Here is a 14203-nt window from a genome sequence, read left to right as displayed (position 1 = left end):
GGGGCTGTTGCTGGACAATACAGACTTTCAACTCCCTCCAAAGATTTTCTATGGGGTTGAGATCTGGAGACTGGCTAGGCCACTCCAGGACCTTGAAATGCTTCTTACGAAGCCACTCCTTCGTTGCCCGGGCAGTGTGTTTGGGATCATTGTCATGCTGAAAGACCCAGCCACGTTTCATCTTCAATGCCCTTGCTGATGGAAGGAGGTTTTCACTCAAAATCTCACGATACATGGCCCCATTCATTCTTTCCTTTATATGGATCAGTCGTCCAGGTCCCTTTGCAGAAAAACAGCCCCAAAGCATGAGGTTTCCACCCCCATGTTTCACAGTAGGTATGGTGTTCTTTGGATGCAACTCAGCATTCTTTGTCCTCCAAACACAATGAGTTGAGTTTTTACCAAAAAGTTCTATTTTGGTTTCATCTGACCATATGACATTCTCCCAATCTGCTTCTGGATCATCCAAATCCGCTCTAGCAAACTTCAGACGGGCCTGGACATGTACTGGCTTAAGCAGGGGGACACGTCTGGCACTGCAGGATTTGAGTCCCTGGCGGCGTAGTGTGTTACTAATGGTAGGCTCTGTTACTTTGGTCCCAGCTCTCTGCAGGTCATTCACCAGGTCCCCCCGTGTGGTTCTGGGATTTTTGCTCACCGTTCTTGTGATCATTTTGACCCCACGGGGTGAGATCTGCGTGGAGCCCCAGATCGAGGGAGATTATCAGTGGTCTTGTATGTCTTCCATTTCCTAATAATTGCTCCCACAGTTGATTTCTTCAAACCAAGCTGCTTACCTATTGCAGATTCAGTCTTCCCAGCCTGGTGCAGGTCTACAATTTTGTTTCTGGTGTCCTTTGACAGCTCTTTGGTCTTTGGTCAAACTCCATAGTGGAGTTTGGAGTGTGTCTGTTTGAGGTTGTGGACAGGTGTCTTTTTATACTGATAACAAGTTCAAACAGGTGCCATTAATACAGGTAACGAGTGGAGGACAGAGGAGCCTCTTAAAGAAGAAGTTACAGGTACAAGAAGTTAAATCTTGCTTGTTTGTAGCTGACCAAATACTTATTTTACACCATAATTTGCAAATAAATTCCTTAAAAATCCTACAATGTGATTTTCTGGATTTTTTTCCCTCATTTTGTCTGTCTCATCTTTTTAAGCGGGAGAACTTGCACAATTGGTGGCTGACTAAATACTTTTTGCCCCACTGTATTTGTATGAACATAACAAGATTCAACAACTGAAATGTAAACTGAACAAGTTCCACAGACATGTGCCTAACAGAAATGGAAAAATGTGTCCCTGAATAAAGGGGGGGTTCAAAATCAAAAGTAACAGTCAATATCTGGTGTGGCCACCAGCTGCATTAAGTACTGCAGTGCATCTCCTCCTCATGGACTGCACCAGATTTGCCAGCTCTTGCTGTGAGATGTTACCCCACTCTTCCACCAAGGCACCTGCAAGTTCCAAGACATTTCTGAGGGGAATGGCCCTCACCCTCCAATCCAACAGGTCCCAGACGTGCTCAATGGGATTGAGATCCGGGCTCTTCGCTGGCCATGGCAGAACACTAACATTCCTGTCTTGTAGGAAATCACACACAGAAAGAGCAGTATGGCTGGTGCCCATGTCATGCTGGAGGGACATGTCAGGATGAGCCTGCAGGAAGGGTATCACACGAGGGAGGAGGATGTCTTCCCTGTAACACAGAGCGTTGAGATTGCCAGCAATGACAACAAGCTCAGTCCGATGATACACACCGCCCCCCAGACCATGACGGACCCTCCACCTCGATCCCACTCCAGGATACAGGCCTCAGTGTCACGCTCATTCCTTCGACAATAAATGCGAATCCAAGCATCACCCCTGGTGAGACAAAACCGAAACTCGTCAGTGAAGAGCACTTTTTGACAGTCCTGTGTGGTCCAGCGACGGTGGATTTGTGCCCATAGGTGACGTTGCTGCCGGTGATGCCTGGTGAGGACCTGCCTTACAACAGACCTACAAGCCCTCAGTCCAGCCTCTCTCAGCCTATTGCGGACTGTTGGAGGGATTGTGCGTTCCTGCTGTAACTCGGGCTATTGTTGTTGCCGCCATCCAGTACCCGTCCCACAGGTGTGATGTACCGATCCTGTGCAGGTGTTGTTACACGTGGTCTGCCACTGCGAGGTTGATCAGCTGTCTGTCCTGTCTCCATGTAGCGCTGTCTTAGGCGTCCCACAGTACGGACATTGCAATTTATTGCCCTGGCCACATCTGCAGCATGCCTGCAGATGAGCAGGGACCCTGGGACCTTTCTTTTGGTGTTTTTCAGAGTCAGTAGAAAGAGTCAGTAGAAATGAAAACTTAGGACACTAAAGAGGCCTAACTGTGACCTTAATTGCCTTCAGTCTGTCAGCGGTTGGTGTCTTAAAATGACTGTTCCACAGGTGCATGTTGATAACTGTTTCTGGTTCATTGAACAAGCATGGGAAACAGTGTTTAAACCCTTTACAATGAGGATCTGAACTTTATTGGATTTTTACAAATTATCTTTGAAAGACAGGTTCCTGAAAAAGGGACGTTTCTTTTTTTGCTGAGTTTATAAATCAAATCAAAATCAAATGTTATTTGTCACATACACATGGTTAGCAGATGTTAATACGAGTGTAGCAAAATGCTTGTGCTTCTAGTTCTGGCAATACAGTAATAACCAACGAGTAATCTAACCTAACAATTCCACAACTACTACCTTATACACACAAGTGTAAAGAATATGTACATGAAGATACATGAATGATTGATGGTACAGAACGGCATAGGCAAGATGCAGTAGATGGTATTGAGTACAGTATATACATATGAGATGAGTAATGTAGGGTATGTAAACAAAGTGGCATAGTTTAAAGTGGCAAGTGATAAATGTATTACATAAAGATGCAGTAAATGATAGAGTACAGTATATACATATACATATGAGATGTGTAATGTAGGGTATGTAAACATTATATTAAGTGGCATTGATTAAAGTGGCTAGTGATACATTTTTTACATCAACTTCCATTATTAAAGTGGCTGGAGTTGAGTCAGTATGTTGGCTGCAGCCACTCAATGTTAGTGGTGGCTGTTTAACAGTCTGATGGCCTTGAAATAGCTGTTTTTCCAGTCTCTCGGTCCCTGCTTTAATGCACCTGTACTGACCTCGCCTTCTGGATGATAGCGGGGTGAACAGGCAGTGGCTCAGGTGGTTGTTGTCCTTGATGATCTTTATGGCCTTCCTGTGACATCGGGTGGTGTAGATGTCTACCACTGTGGTGTCGTCTGCAAACTTGATGATTGAGTTGGAGGCGTGCATGGCCACGCAGTCGTGGGTGAACAGGGAGTAAAGGAGAGGGCTCAGAACGCACCCTTGTGGGGCCCCAGTGTTGAGGATCAGCGGGGTGGAGATGTTGTTACCTACCCTCACCACCTGGGGGGCGGCCCATCAGGAAGTCCAGTACCCAGTTGCACAGGGCGGGGTCGAGACCCAGGGTCTCGAGCTTGATGACGAGTTTGGAGGGTACTATGGCGTTAAATGCTGAGCTGTAGTCGATGAACAGCATTCTCACATAGGTATTCCTCTTGTCCAGATGGGTTAGGGCAGTGTGCAGTGTGGTTGCGATTAAGTCATCTGTGGACCTATTGGGGCGGTAAGCAAATTGGAGTGGGTTTAGGGTGTCAGGTAGGGTGGAGGTGATGTGGTCCTTGACTAGTCTCTCAAAGCACTTCATGATGTAGTCGTTTAGCTCAGTTACCTTAGCTTTCTTGGGAACAGGAACAATGGTGGCCCTCTTGAAGCATGTGGGAACAGCAGACTGGGATAAGGATTGATTGAATATGTCCGTAAACACACCAGCCAGCTGGTCTGCGCATGCTCTGAGGACGCGGCTGGGGATGCCGTCTGGGCCTGCAGCCCTGCGAGGGTTAACACGTTTAAATGTTTTACTCACGGCGGCTGCAGTGAAGGAGAGTCCGCAGGTTTTGGTTGCGGGCTGTGTCAGTAGCACTGTATTGTCCTCAAAGCAAGCAAAAGTTATTTAGTCTGTCTGGAAGCAAGACATCCTGGTCCGTGACAGGGCTGGTTTTCTTTTTGTAATCCGTGATTGACTGTAGACCCTGCCACATACCTCGTGTCTGAGCCGTTGAATTGTGACTCTACTTTGTCTCTATACTGACGCTTAGCTTGTTTGATTGCCTTGCGGAGGGAATAGCTACACTGTTTGTATTCGGTCATGTTTCCGGTCACCTTGCCCTGGTTAAAAGCAGTGGTTCTGGTGAGAGCTGCATTAGGCTACATTCTGTATTGTACATTTTTGCAGCCTGGGTCTAACTACTCACACAGTCAGACAGTAGCAAAATGTATGGCATCTTAGAAATGTTCTTTATCTTATTTAAGGAACTACTTTAATGAGCTACCAAATTATACAGTGGCAAGAAAAAGTATGTGAACCCTTTGGAATTACCTAGATTTCTGTATGAATTGGTCATCAAATTTGATCTGATCTTCATCTAAGTCATAACAATAGACAAACATTGTGTGCTTAAACTAATAACACACAAATTATTGTATTTTTCATGTCTATATTGAATACATTATTTCAACATTCACAGTGTGTTGGAAAAAGTATGTGAACCCCTAGGCTAATCAGCTAGCCTGGAGTCAGCTAGCCTGGAGTCCAATCAATGAGACGAGATTGGAGATGTTGGTTAGAGCTGCCTTGCCCTATAAAAAACACTCACCAAATTTGAGCTTGCTATTCACAAGAAGCATTGCCTGATGTGCCTAAAACAACATAGATTTTAAATAAAGCTGGGAAGGGTTACAAAAGTATCTCTTAAAGCCTTGATTTTCACCAGTCCACGGTAAAACAAATTGTCTATAAATGGAAAGTTCAGCACTGTTGCTACTCACCGTAGGAGTGGCCGTCCTGCAAAGATGACTAAGACTAACACAGCGCAGAGTGCTCAATGAGGTTAAGAAGAATCCTAGTGTCAGCTAAAGACTTCTCTGGAACATGCTAACATCTTTGTTGATGAGTCTATGATACGTAAGACGCCAAACAAGAATGGTGTCCATGGGAGGACACCAAGGAAAGAAGCCACTGCTGTCAAAAAAAAAACATTGTTACATGTCTGAAGTTTGCAAAAGTGCATCTGGAGGTTCCACAGCGCTACTGACAAAATATTCTGTGGACAGGTGAAACTACAGTTGTTGTTTGGAATGAACACACAACACTATGTGTGGAGAAAAAAAGGCTCAGCACACCAACATCAAAAACTCATCCCAACTGTAAAGTATGGTGGAGGGAGCATCATGGTTTGGGGCTGCTTTGCTGCCTCAGGGCCTGGACAGCTTGCCATCATCGACAGAAAAATGAATTCCCAAGTTTATCAAGAAATTTTACAGGTGAATGTTAGGCTCTCTGTCCGCCAATTGAAGCTCATCAGAAGTTGGGTGATGCAACAGGACAATGATCCAAAACACAGAAGTAAATCAACAACAGAATGGCTTCAACAGAAAAAAATACACCTTCTGGAGTGGCCCAGTCAGTCCTGACCTCAACCCGATAGAGATGATATGGCATGACCTCCAGAGCAGTTCACACCAGAGATCCCAAGAATATTGCTGAACTGAAGCAGTTTTGTAAAGAGGAATGGTCCAAAACACTTCCTGACCGTTGTGCAGGTCTGATCCGTAACTACAGAAAACATTTGGTTGAGTTTATTGCTGCCAAAGGAGGGTCAACCAGTTATTAAATCCAAGGGTTCACATACTTTTTCCACCCTGCACTGTGAATGTTTACACGGTGTTCAATTTTGACAAACGTTTGTTTGTGTGTTATTAGTTTAAGCAGACTGTGTATGTCCATTGTTGTGACTTAGATCAGATACCAATTTATGCAGAAATCCAGGTATTTCCAAAGGGTTCACTTACTTTTTCTTGCCACTGTACATCTGCCCAAATCTGGCTTATGATGCACATCTGTCTGGCAGCATCCTCAAATCCATCAGAGAGAATTTTAAAAAATTCAGCGTTTGAGCTTACCTTCATTAGGAAATATGACCCACTTTGCAGAATAATGAACCTAATCAAATAATATATTTTATTGGTCACATGAGCCAAATACAACAGGTGTAGACTTTACAGTGAAACGCTTACTTACGAGTCCATTCCCAACAGTGCAGCATTAAAGAAGTAAGACAAATATTTACTACACTATTGGAATGAATGATCAATACACTTCTCCCAAACATGTAGGCTTGGAGCAATGTGTCATGACATCAAATCAGTACTCTAGGGTTCTCTCCAAAAGTGACAGACTTAGCAAACTCTGATTTAGCCACAAAATGGAAGCAAAGGTAATAGAAAAAGATGACTACCTGGCCTGGGCATAGCAATGAATTAGGCGACATGGCATGTTCATTACACAGTACATTGGTATAGCGTGGTATGAGTTTGCGTTCTAGTCTATGGTTTCTTTTAGTACACATTCGTTTGATCACACCAGTCATGTGGGAAATTCCACAGTAACAGAATTGCACAGAGACTGATTTTTCACTTGAAAATGTATGGCAAAAATAAAATTGATGTCAAAATTTAACAGACCATACTCTACGCACAAGGAAGAATTTACATTCAACATTTCACAAAACCATTTAAATGGAAGAACTGTGCAGATGCAAAGTTTGATAAAATAATCTCTGTAGAATTTTTTTGCCAGTGGTTCTGAATGTTGCACTCACGAGCCAAAAGGGGTCCCCGAAAATTGCATACTACATCACATGCAGATATGTGCATCACGTCATTGCGCTCGCTCTCCCTCTGCTGTGTCCACTGAGCCCACCCTGCAACCTCATTGTATAACGCTGGGCAGGCCTCTTGCTAGCTGTCACCCAAATGTGAGGGGCTGAATCTCATTGGCTGGAACACAAATTGCTAGGGGGCCACCCCACGTGGGTGGAAATACAGAGAAAATGTCACAGCACAGTGTCAAGAAAACAATCGCTTTCAAACTAGGAATTTCATGGCAAATTGAGGTAAGACAGTAATTCTGCTGATAGATCATACATACATAATCTACACATTGACACATCCAGTCAAAACTAAAATAGAACAGCTCTACCGCTTCTTAGACTTGTTTTCAATGAGAATTAAGATCTATAATTCACATTTCTATGTTAACTTGCCAGGTCACCCAGTCACATATTGCAGCGTTAAGATTCAAAGATGTCTGCAGAAAGAATGGGGTGTCTGCTATGAAATAACACCTTGAGTTTGAAAACATGAATTTGGGTTATTGAACTACAGTAAGTGAAGTGGATGTACACAGGGCAACAGATTTGCAGTAACGGAATTCCATCATGTGTCCCTGATCTGTAATACACAGAAATGCATAATTATGGATGTAATTTCCAATTCATGTTGATACAGAAAAATAGAAAAAGAAAAATAGAAAAAGGTATAAAAGGTATGCAATATCCTCCATTGCATATTTGGGTATTGTTCTGGCTATTATTTTAAGGAGCTTTTTGGTTGGTCCGGAGATTGGTCTGTACCAAATCTGAACCAATCGTAGACATCTACAGTTGAAGTCGGAAGTTTAGCCAAATACATTTAAACTCAGTTTTTCACAATGCCTGACATTTAATCCTAGTAAAAATTACCTGTCTTAGGTTAGTTAGGATCACCACTTTATTTTAAGACTGTGAAATGTCAGAATAATAGTAGAGAATTATTTATTTCAGCTTTAATTTATTTCATCACATTTCCAGTGGGTCAGAAGTTTACATACACTCACTTAGTATTTGGTAGCATTGCCATTGAATTGTCTAACTTGGGTCAAACATTTATGTATTTTTTAAACTTTTATTTTACTAGGCAAGACAGTTAAGAACAAATTCTTATTTTCTATGACGGTCTAGGAACAGTGGGTTAACTGCCTTGTTCAGGGGCAGAAAGACAGATTTGTACCTTGTCAGCTCGGTGATTCGATCTTGCAACCTTTCAGTTACTAGTCCAACGCACTAACCACTAGGCTACGCTGCTGCCCCTGAGCTGTGCTAAACATTTCGGGTTGCCTTCCACAAGCTTCCCACAATAAGTTGGGTGAATTTTGGCCCATTCCTCCTGACAGAGTTTGTGTAACTGAGTCAGGTTTGTAGGCCTCCTTGCTCGCACATGCTTTTTCAGTTCTGCCCACACATTTTCTATAGGATTGAGGTCAGGGCTTTGTGATGGCTACTCCAATACCTTGACTTTGTTGTCTTCAAGCCATTTTGCCACAACTTTGGAAGTATGCTTGGGGTCATTGTTCATTTGGAAGATCAATTTGCGACCAAGCTTTAACTTCCTGACTGATGTCTTGAGATGTTACTTCAATATATTCACCTAATTTTCCTACCTTATGATGTCATCTATTTTGTGAAGTGCACCCATCCCTCCTGCAGCAAAGCACCCCCACAACATGATGCTGCCACCCCCGTGCTTCACGGCTGGGATGGTGTTCTTAGGCTTGCAAGCCTCACAATTTTTTCCTCCAAACATAACGATGGTCATTATGGCCAAACAGCTCTATTTTTGTTTCATCAGACCAGAGGATATTTCTCCAAAAAAGTATAATCTTTGTCCCCACGTGTAGATGAAAACCATAGTCTGGCTTTTTTATGGCGGTTTTGGAGCAGTGGCTTCTTCCTTGCTCAGCAGACATTGAGGTTATGTCGATATAGGACTCGTTTTACTGTGGATATAGATACTTTTGTACCCGTTTCCTCCAGCATCTTCACAAGGTCCATTGTTGTTGTTCTGGGATTGAGTTACACTTTTCGCACCAAAGTATGTTCATCTCTAGGAGACAGAACACGTCTCCTTCCTGAGCGGTATGATGGCTGTGTGGTCCCACGGTGTTTATACTTGCATTCTATTGTTTGTACAGATGGACGTGGTACCTTCAGGGGTTTGGAAATTGCTCCCAAGTATGAACCAGACTTGTGGAGGTCTACAAAACATTTTTCTGAGGTCTTGGCAGATTTCTTTTGATTTTTCTATGATGTCAAGCAAAGAGGCACTGAGTTTGAAGGGTAGGCCTTGAAATACATCCACAGGTACACCTCCAATTGACTCAAATGATGTCAATTAGACTAACAGAAGCTTCTAAAGCCATGACATCATTTTCTGGCATTTTCCAAGATGTTTAAAGGCACAGTCAACTTGGTGTATGTAAACTTCTGATCTGACCCACTGGAATTGTGATAGAGTGAATTAGAAGTGAAATAATCTGTCTGTAAACAATTTTTGGAAAAATGACTTGTGTCATACACAAAGTAGCCAACTTGCCAAAACTATAGTTTGTTAATCAACAAGAAATTTGTGGAGTGGTTGAAAAATTACTTTTAATGACTCCAACCTAATTGTATGTAAACTTCCGACTTCAACTGTATGTTAAAAATGTTTGGACATCAAAGTACAGCACATTAGAGGTCAGTATTGTTTTTCTTAAACCTTAATTTGAACAAATTCTTAGTTTACAATGACGGCCTACCCCTCCCCTAACCCGGACAATGCTGGGCCAATTGTGCATCCTATAGGACTCCTGATCACCGTCGGTTGTGATACAACCCGGGACCGATCCAGGGTCTGTAGTGACGTCTCTAGCACTGAGATGCAGTGCATTAGACCGCTGCGCCACTCAGGAGCCTAATGGGAGTACAGTACAGAACAGAATAGTAGAGTTCAGTAGAGTATAGGCTAGTTCAGTACAGTTCAATACAGTACATTGGAGTACAACTTGTGTGCTACTGTGTACTGTACTATACTCAACTTTTGACTTTACTCTGTGCTCTACTGGACTGTATTCCCCACACTTCTGAAACATCAACGGCTATGATTGGTTACGGTTTGGATCAAAGTAAGGCCGCTCCGGACTGTACCAAAAGCGACATATTGAAATCAAGGCCAGGTTCAGATTGACACAATTTCTACTACTTTTCAACGTCCATGGACGTCCAGTGTTGGTCGGTGATCAGTTGTTAAGGATGCTGGTTACATTAAATGGAAAGAAAGGGGCTGATGTGTAGGTGTCAGCCAGGAGAGGTGACATTAACCTGGAGGGGGGTTGTCCAGACTGTTTTCACACTTGCGTTGACGATCAGACGACCATTGTCTTGCGTCAGATAGGGCATCGATTCCGCCTGCACTGGTCAGTCTCGTACCTCACAAAGGGCAATGGGATAGCAAGAAAATAGTTCTAGTTCAGCTACAATGTGCTGTCTGACGTTAGAAAATATTACCTAGGTGAGGTGATCGCCAAATAAACGTCAAAAACAGGCTGAATTAATCAAAGCTATAACAAAACATTTGTAAATAATGTTCATGTAATTTGGTTAGGGAAGTCGTACCATTTGACATCTAAGGAGTTTCAATATCTAGATTTCCATCAAATTGCCGACAGAGTTTCATGCAAATATTCTAAAATCTGCATGAAGTGGTGTGTTTCCACAAAACTGACTTGTTGCGAGTGAAAATTAATGCATGAAGACAGTGCACACAAAATGTACTTTGCCACTTAAAACTTCTTAGGGCTAGTCCCCTTTTTTCTCAATTTCCACCTGACTGACGTGCCCAAAGTAAACTGCCTGTTGCTCAGGCCTGGAAGCCAGGATATGCATATAATTGGTACCATTGGAAAGAAAACACTGAAGTTTGTAGAAATGTTAAAATAATGTAGGAGACTATAACACAAATAAAAAGAATCCTGGAGTGTTACCCGCTAAACACCAGTCTCAATGTCAACAGTGAAGAGGCGACTCTGGGATGCTGGCCTTCTAGGCAGAGTTGCAAAGAAAAAGCCATATCTAGACTGGCCAATAAAAATAAAAGATTAAGATGGGCAAAAGAACACAGACACTGGATAGAGGAACTGACATTGAGACTGGTGTTTTGCGGATACCATTTATTGAAGCTGCCAGTTGAGGACTTGTGAGGTGTCTGTTTCTCAAACTAGACACTCCATTAGAGCGCCCTGTCGCTCGGTCAGAACATCATCACACGTGGTACGGTTTTGGAAACATCAGAGATGAGTAAATTACAAAAATTGATACACACCTTTATAGGGTTAGTGTTCCCACAAGGCCATATCTTCATGTTACAGCGCATTCAAGGCAAACAGATAGAAGACTGAGCCTACTGCCTGCGCTAATTAGCTATCTGCATCTCCTATTAAAACCTGTGTCTGAATTGAAGACGGTCACCACAAACATGTTGTCACTGAAAAATACTGTTGGCTGCAATGTTTTTAAAAATCTAATTCAAATCATTAGGCTTCTTTAGTCCATTATTGGGCTAGACTGGTCCAACTGATTCATTCCAGTTTTGATTTAATAGAAATACAAAAATCTATAAAAATGCCATTTAAATCAGTATAAATCTATAACTAATTCACCGTTTGTCACAGAAACATCAAACTAAGTATGATTTATTCTGTAAATGTCTAGCATACTCTTTTTATTCTTTGAAGCACAACCTTTAGAACTATGGGCTCCAGAAAGCATCTTTAAATGTGTCAACAATGCATAAAAATGTGGTCCTCTTTTTTTCCAGTCTTCAATGCGAAGCAAGACTGCTCAATGTGTGTTTTGCATCATCCAGAGAAAAGTGATGACCATCTGAGTTTGTCTTTGTGTAATATAACAGTAGGCTATGAAAACTCATATAGTTTCATCCTTCAAGACATTTAGAAGTATGAAACTGTCTTGAAACTTTTAACCAGGGTTATCCTTGCTCTAATGTTATATTATCATGACTTTAATATTCTACTATGAGATATACTAGATACATACTATGACAGCAATCCACTGTAATAAGTACACACGTATCTGGCACAAGTGACAATGAAACTGATTTGGATTTCAAAGACTGCCATTATTGTAATGTTTGATATTACAACATTGATGTGTCATACCTTTTTTATAAACGCATATGTTTTTTGCAAATGTATGCCTTTATTACTATATTATTTATATTGCCTGAATACTCAACAATGATTAACACCGCAGTTGTGTGTGCGTCTGTCAAGTTTGAGGTCAAATGCATGTAATTTAAAGTCAATTTAGCAAATGAACAAAAATCCAATTCAATTTGAAGATGTTCCTAATTGCAAAAGCGTGTAACAGAATGGGTATTCCAGAACTGTAATTTACATGTAAATAAACATAACCCTGTTTTATGTTTTTAATACTGCAGATGGAATGTGTGCCAGAGATGGTACCATTCAGCTTGTCTGGGGATGACAAAGGACTTCAACAAAGCCTAAATAGAAAATGATTGGAAGAGGCCTCTTTGCTGTTAAATTACAGACACATACATGACTGTTGTGCCTTGTAACTACTTTAAAATGTGGAACTGTTGCACTAAAAATGCAAACATTGATTCGGCATACAATTTAAGATTCATATAGAACAATGCACTTGAAATAAACATTTCTTTAAAGTTACTGCAAATAAATGCATACTTTCACTTTTCTCTGAGACATTCACTGAATTAGTTATTGATTTCTTCATCTTTAAATGCAATATTTGAGATTTTATGTATTTTTATTCAAACAAAACTGGAATTTCTACTCAAAGCAAAAGTTGTAAAAGTATGCTAGACATTTATAGAATAAATCATACCTAGCTTGATAATTGAAAACAAACGTTTGAAAAGTATGCTACACATTTATAGAATAAACCGTATCGATTTTTGTTTCTGTGACAAGCAATGAAATAGTTATTGATTTTTACCATTTAAAATGGCTTTTGGCGAATGTGTATTGAGGTCCGAATATAAAACCAACTTTACCTCGGTGTGACACCATGTCAATGTAAGTAGCTAGCTTGGTTAGCCATAGCAACCTCACTAGCTACAGCAGTCGCAAACCTGCATTTCACGTCTGTGGCTGACAGTTTCCTATAACGTTGCCTTTTCAGTAAAACAAATATACATAAATAACGACCACACAAGTAACAACACAAAAAGAGGTATTCATGGACTTGTCCGGTAGCAAGTCAACTAACGTTAGTTAGCACACAACCTAGCTGTAGCTAGTTTACCAACAAACCGCAAAACAAACGGCCTAAACGCAGCTAAAAGGGCTTCCTTAGACTGTGAAACTTGTCAGGTGAAACAGATGTGTAACTGACATGAGATTAAAATAACACACTAGCTAATCGAGTAGCTAGCCAGCTATGTCTGGCTAGCAACTATGCTAGCCACTAGCATTAGCTGACAGCTCACCTGTCACATTCACTGCTCTCGTGGCACCTAGCTAGCTTACGTCTCCAAAGTTCTTCTGAAGTCTTCTGCTTACTGAACAGTAGCTAATGATGTAGATGTCGATGATAAACAACTGTTTGCTAATTTGAGAACTCTTGATTTGACTCGTCCTATTCCATCATATTTTCACGTCGCCACAGACTTGCGCGCACGTGACGTCTGACAGTTGGGCAGAACGTGCATAAAATTGAAGATTGAAATACACAGCACGGACTCGACACTTACACGTTATCAAAGCCAAGTCGATTCTAGACATTTTATTTAGATCTGAAACGTTCACTCGAATGTTCTGCCCTAAACTTCATGGGGCAGTTTCTTAGCATGTCATGTATCTTCTTCAAACCATTTTTTTTTGTATATAATTTGAACATTACTGTGGCTAGGAATAACATTCCTTATATTTTAACCTTAGTCATTGTAACTAGAGCAGATATTTCACCTTTGCTGGCCCTAGTAGTAGCTAGAAGAGGTCAAGCCACTTAGAAGACAAGGCTGCAAAAACCCTGGGAGCTGTTTTCCCAGACACAGATGAAGCCTCGTGCTGAACTAAAAAGCAATTTCAATGGAAGTTCTTAATCGAGCATGCTTTTAGTCTAAACCTAGGCTAAATCCGTGTCTGGGAATCTGTCCCTCAGTGTGGGTTTGAAAAAAATCCAGGTCTTTTATCTTATTATGGTTATGATAAGCATCTATGGCATCCCTGTCTGCTCATATATGCATGATAAATACTTCAGGTATAGCTGAAAATTATTCTGAATAATAGATGGGAAAATCATTATATGCTGCAATGAGATCTAGCCTGTTTGCTTGTCTGTTTCTGCTCTCTTAAAAATGACAGCAATGGAGCTGGCAAGAGCACAAACAGATCTGAGA

The 14203-nt window shown here is 41.4% G+C and overlaps 1 protein-coding gene across 5 annotated transcripts in view; it reads right to left on the bottom strand.

The window, feature by feature from the left end:
- LOC112219613 (dymeclin) overlaps positions 1-13513 on the bottom strand; it is a 159879-nt gene extending 146366 nt beyond the window's left edge. For 4 of the 5 annotated variants that reach the window (XM_042302103.1, XM_024381005.2, XM_042302104.1 and 1 more), the window contains exon 1: positions 13292-13513. The gene's annotated coding sequence lies outside the window, so the exon portion shown is untranslated. The remainder of the gene's footprint in view (positions 1-13291) is intronic. The other variant, XM_042302105.1, reaches the window with a different exon arrangement.
- Between the last annotated feature and the right edge of the window lie 690 nt (positions 13514-14203).

This window comes from Oncorhynchus tshawytscha, linkage group LG20 (genome assembly GCF_018296145.1).
Source record: "Oncorhynchus tshawytscha isolate Ot180627B linkage group LG20, Otsh_v2.0, whole genome shotgun sequence".
In the NCBI taxonomy this organism is placed as follows: domain Eukaryota; kingdom Metazoa; phylum Chordata; class Actinopteri; order Salmoniformes; family Salmonidae; genus Oncorhynchus; species Oncorhynchus tshawytscha.
This window is presented reverse-complemented; position numbering and strand designations above follow the sequence as displayed.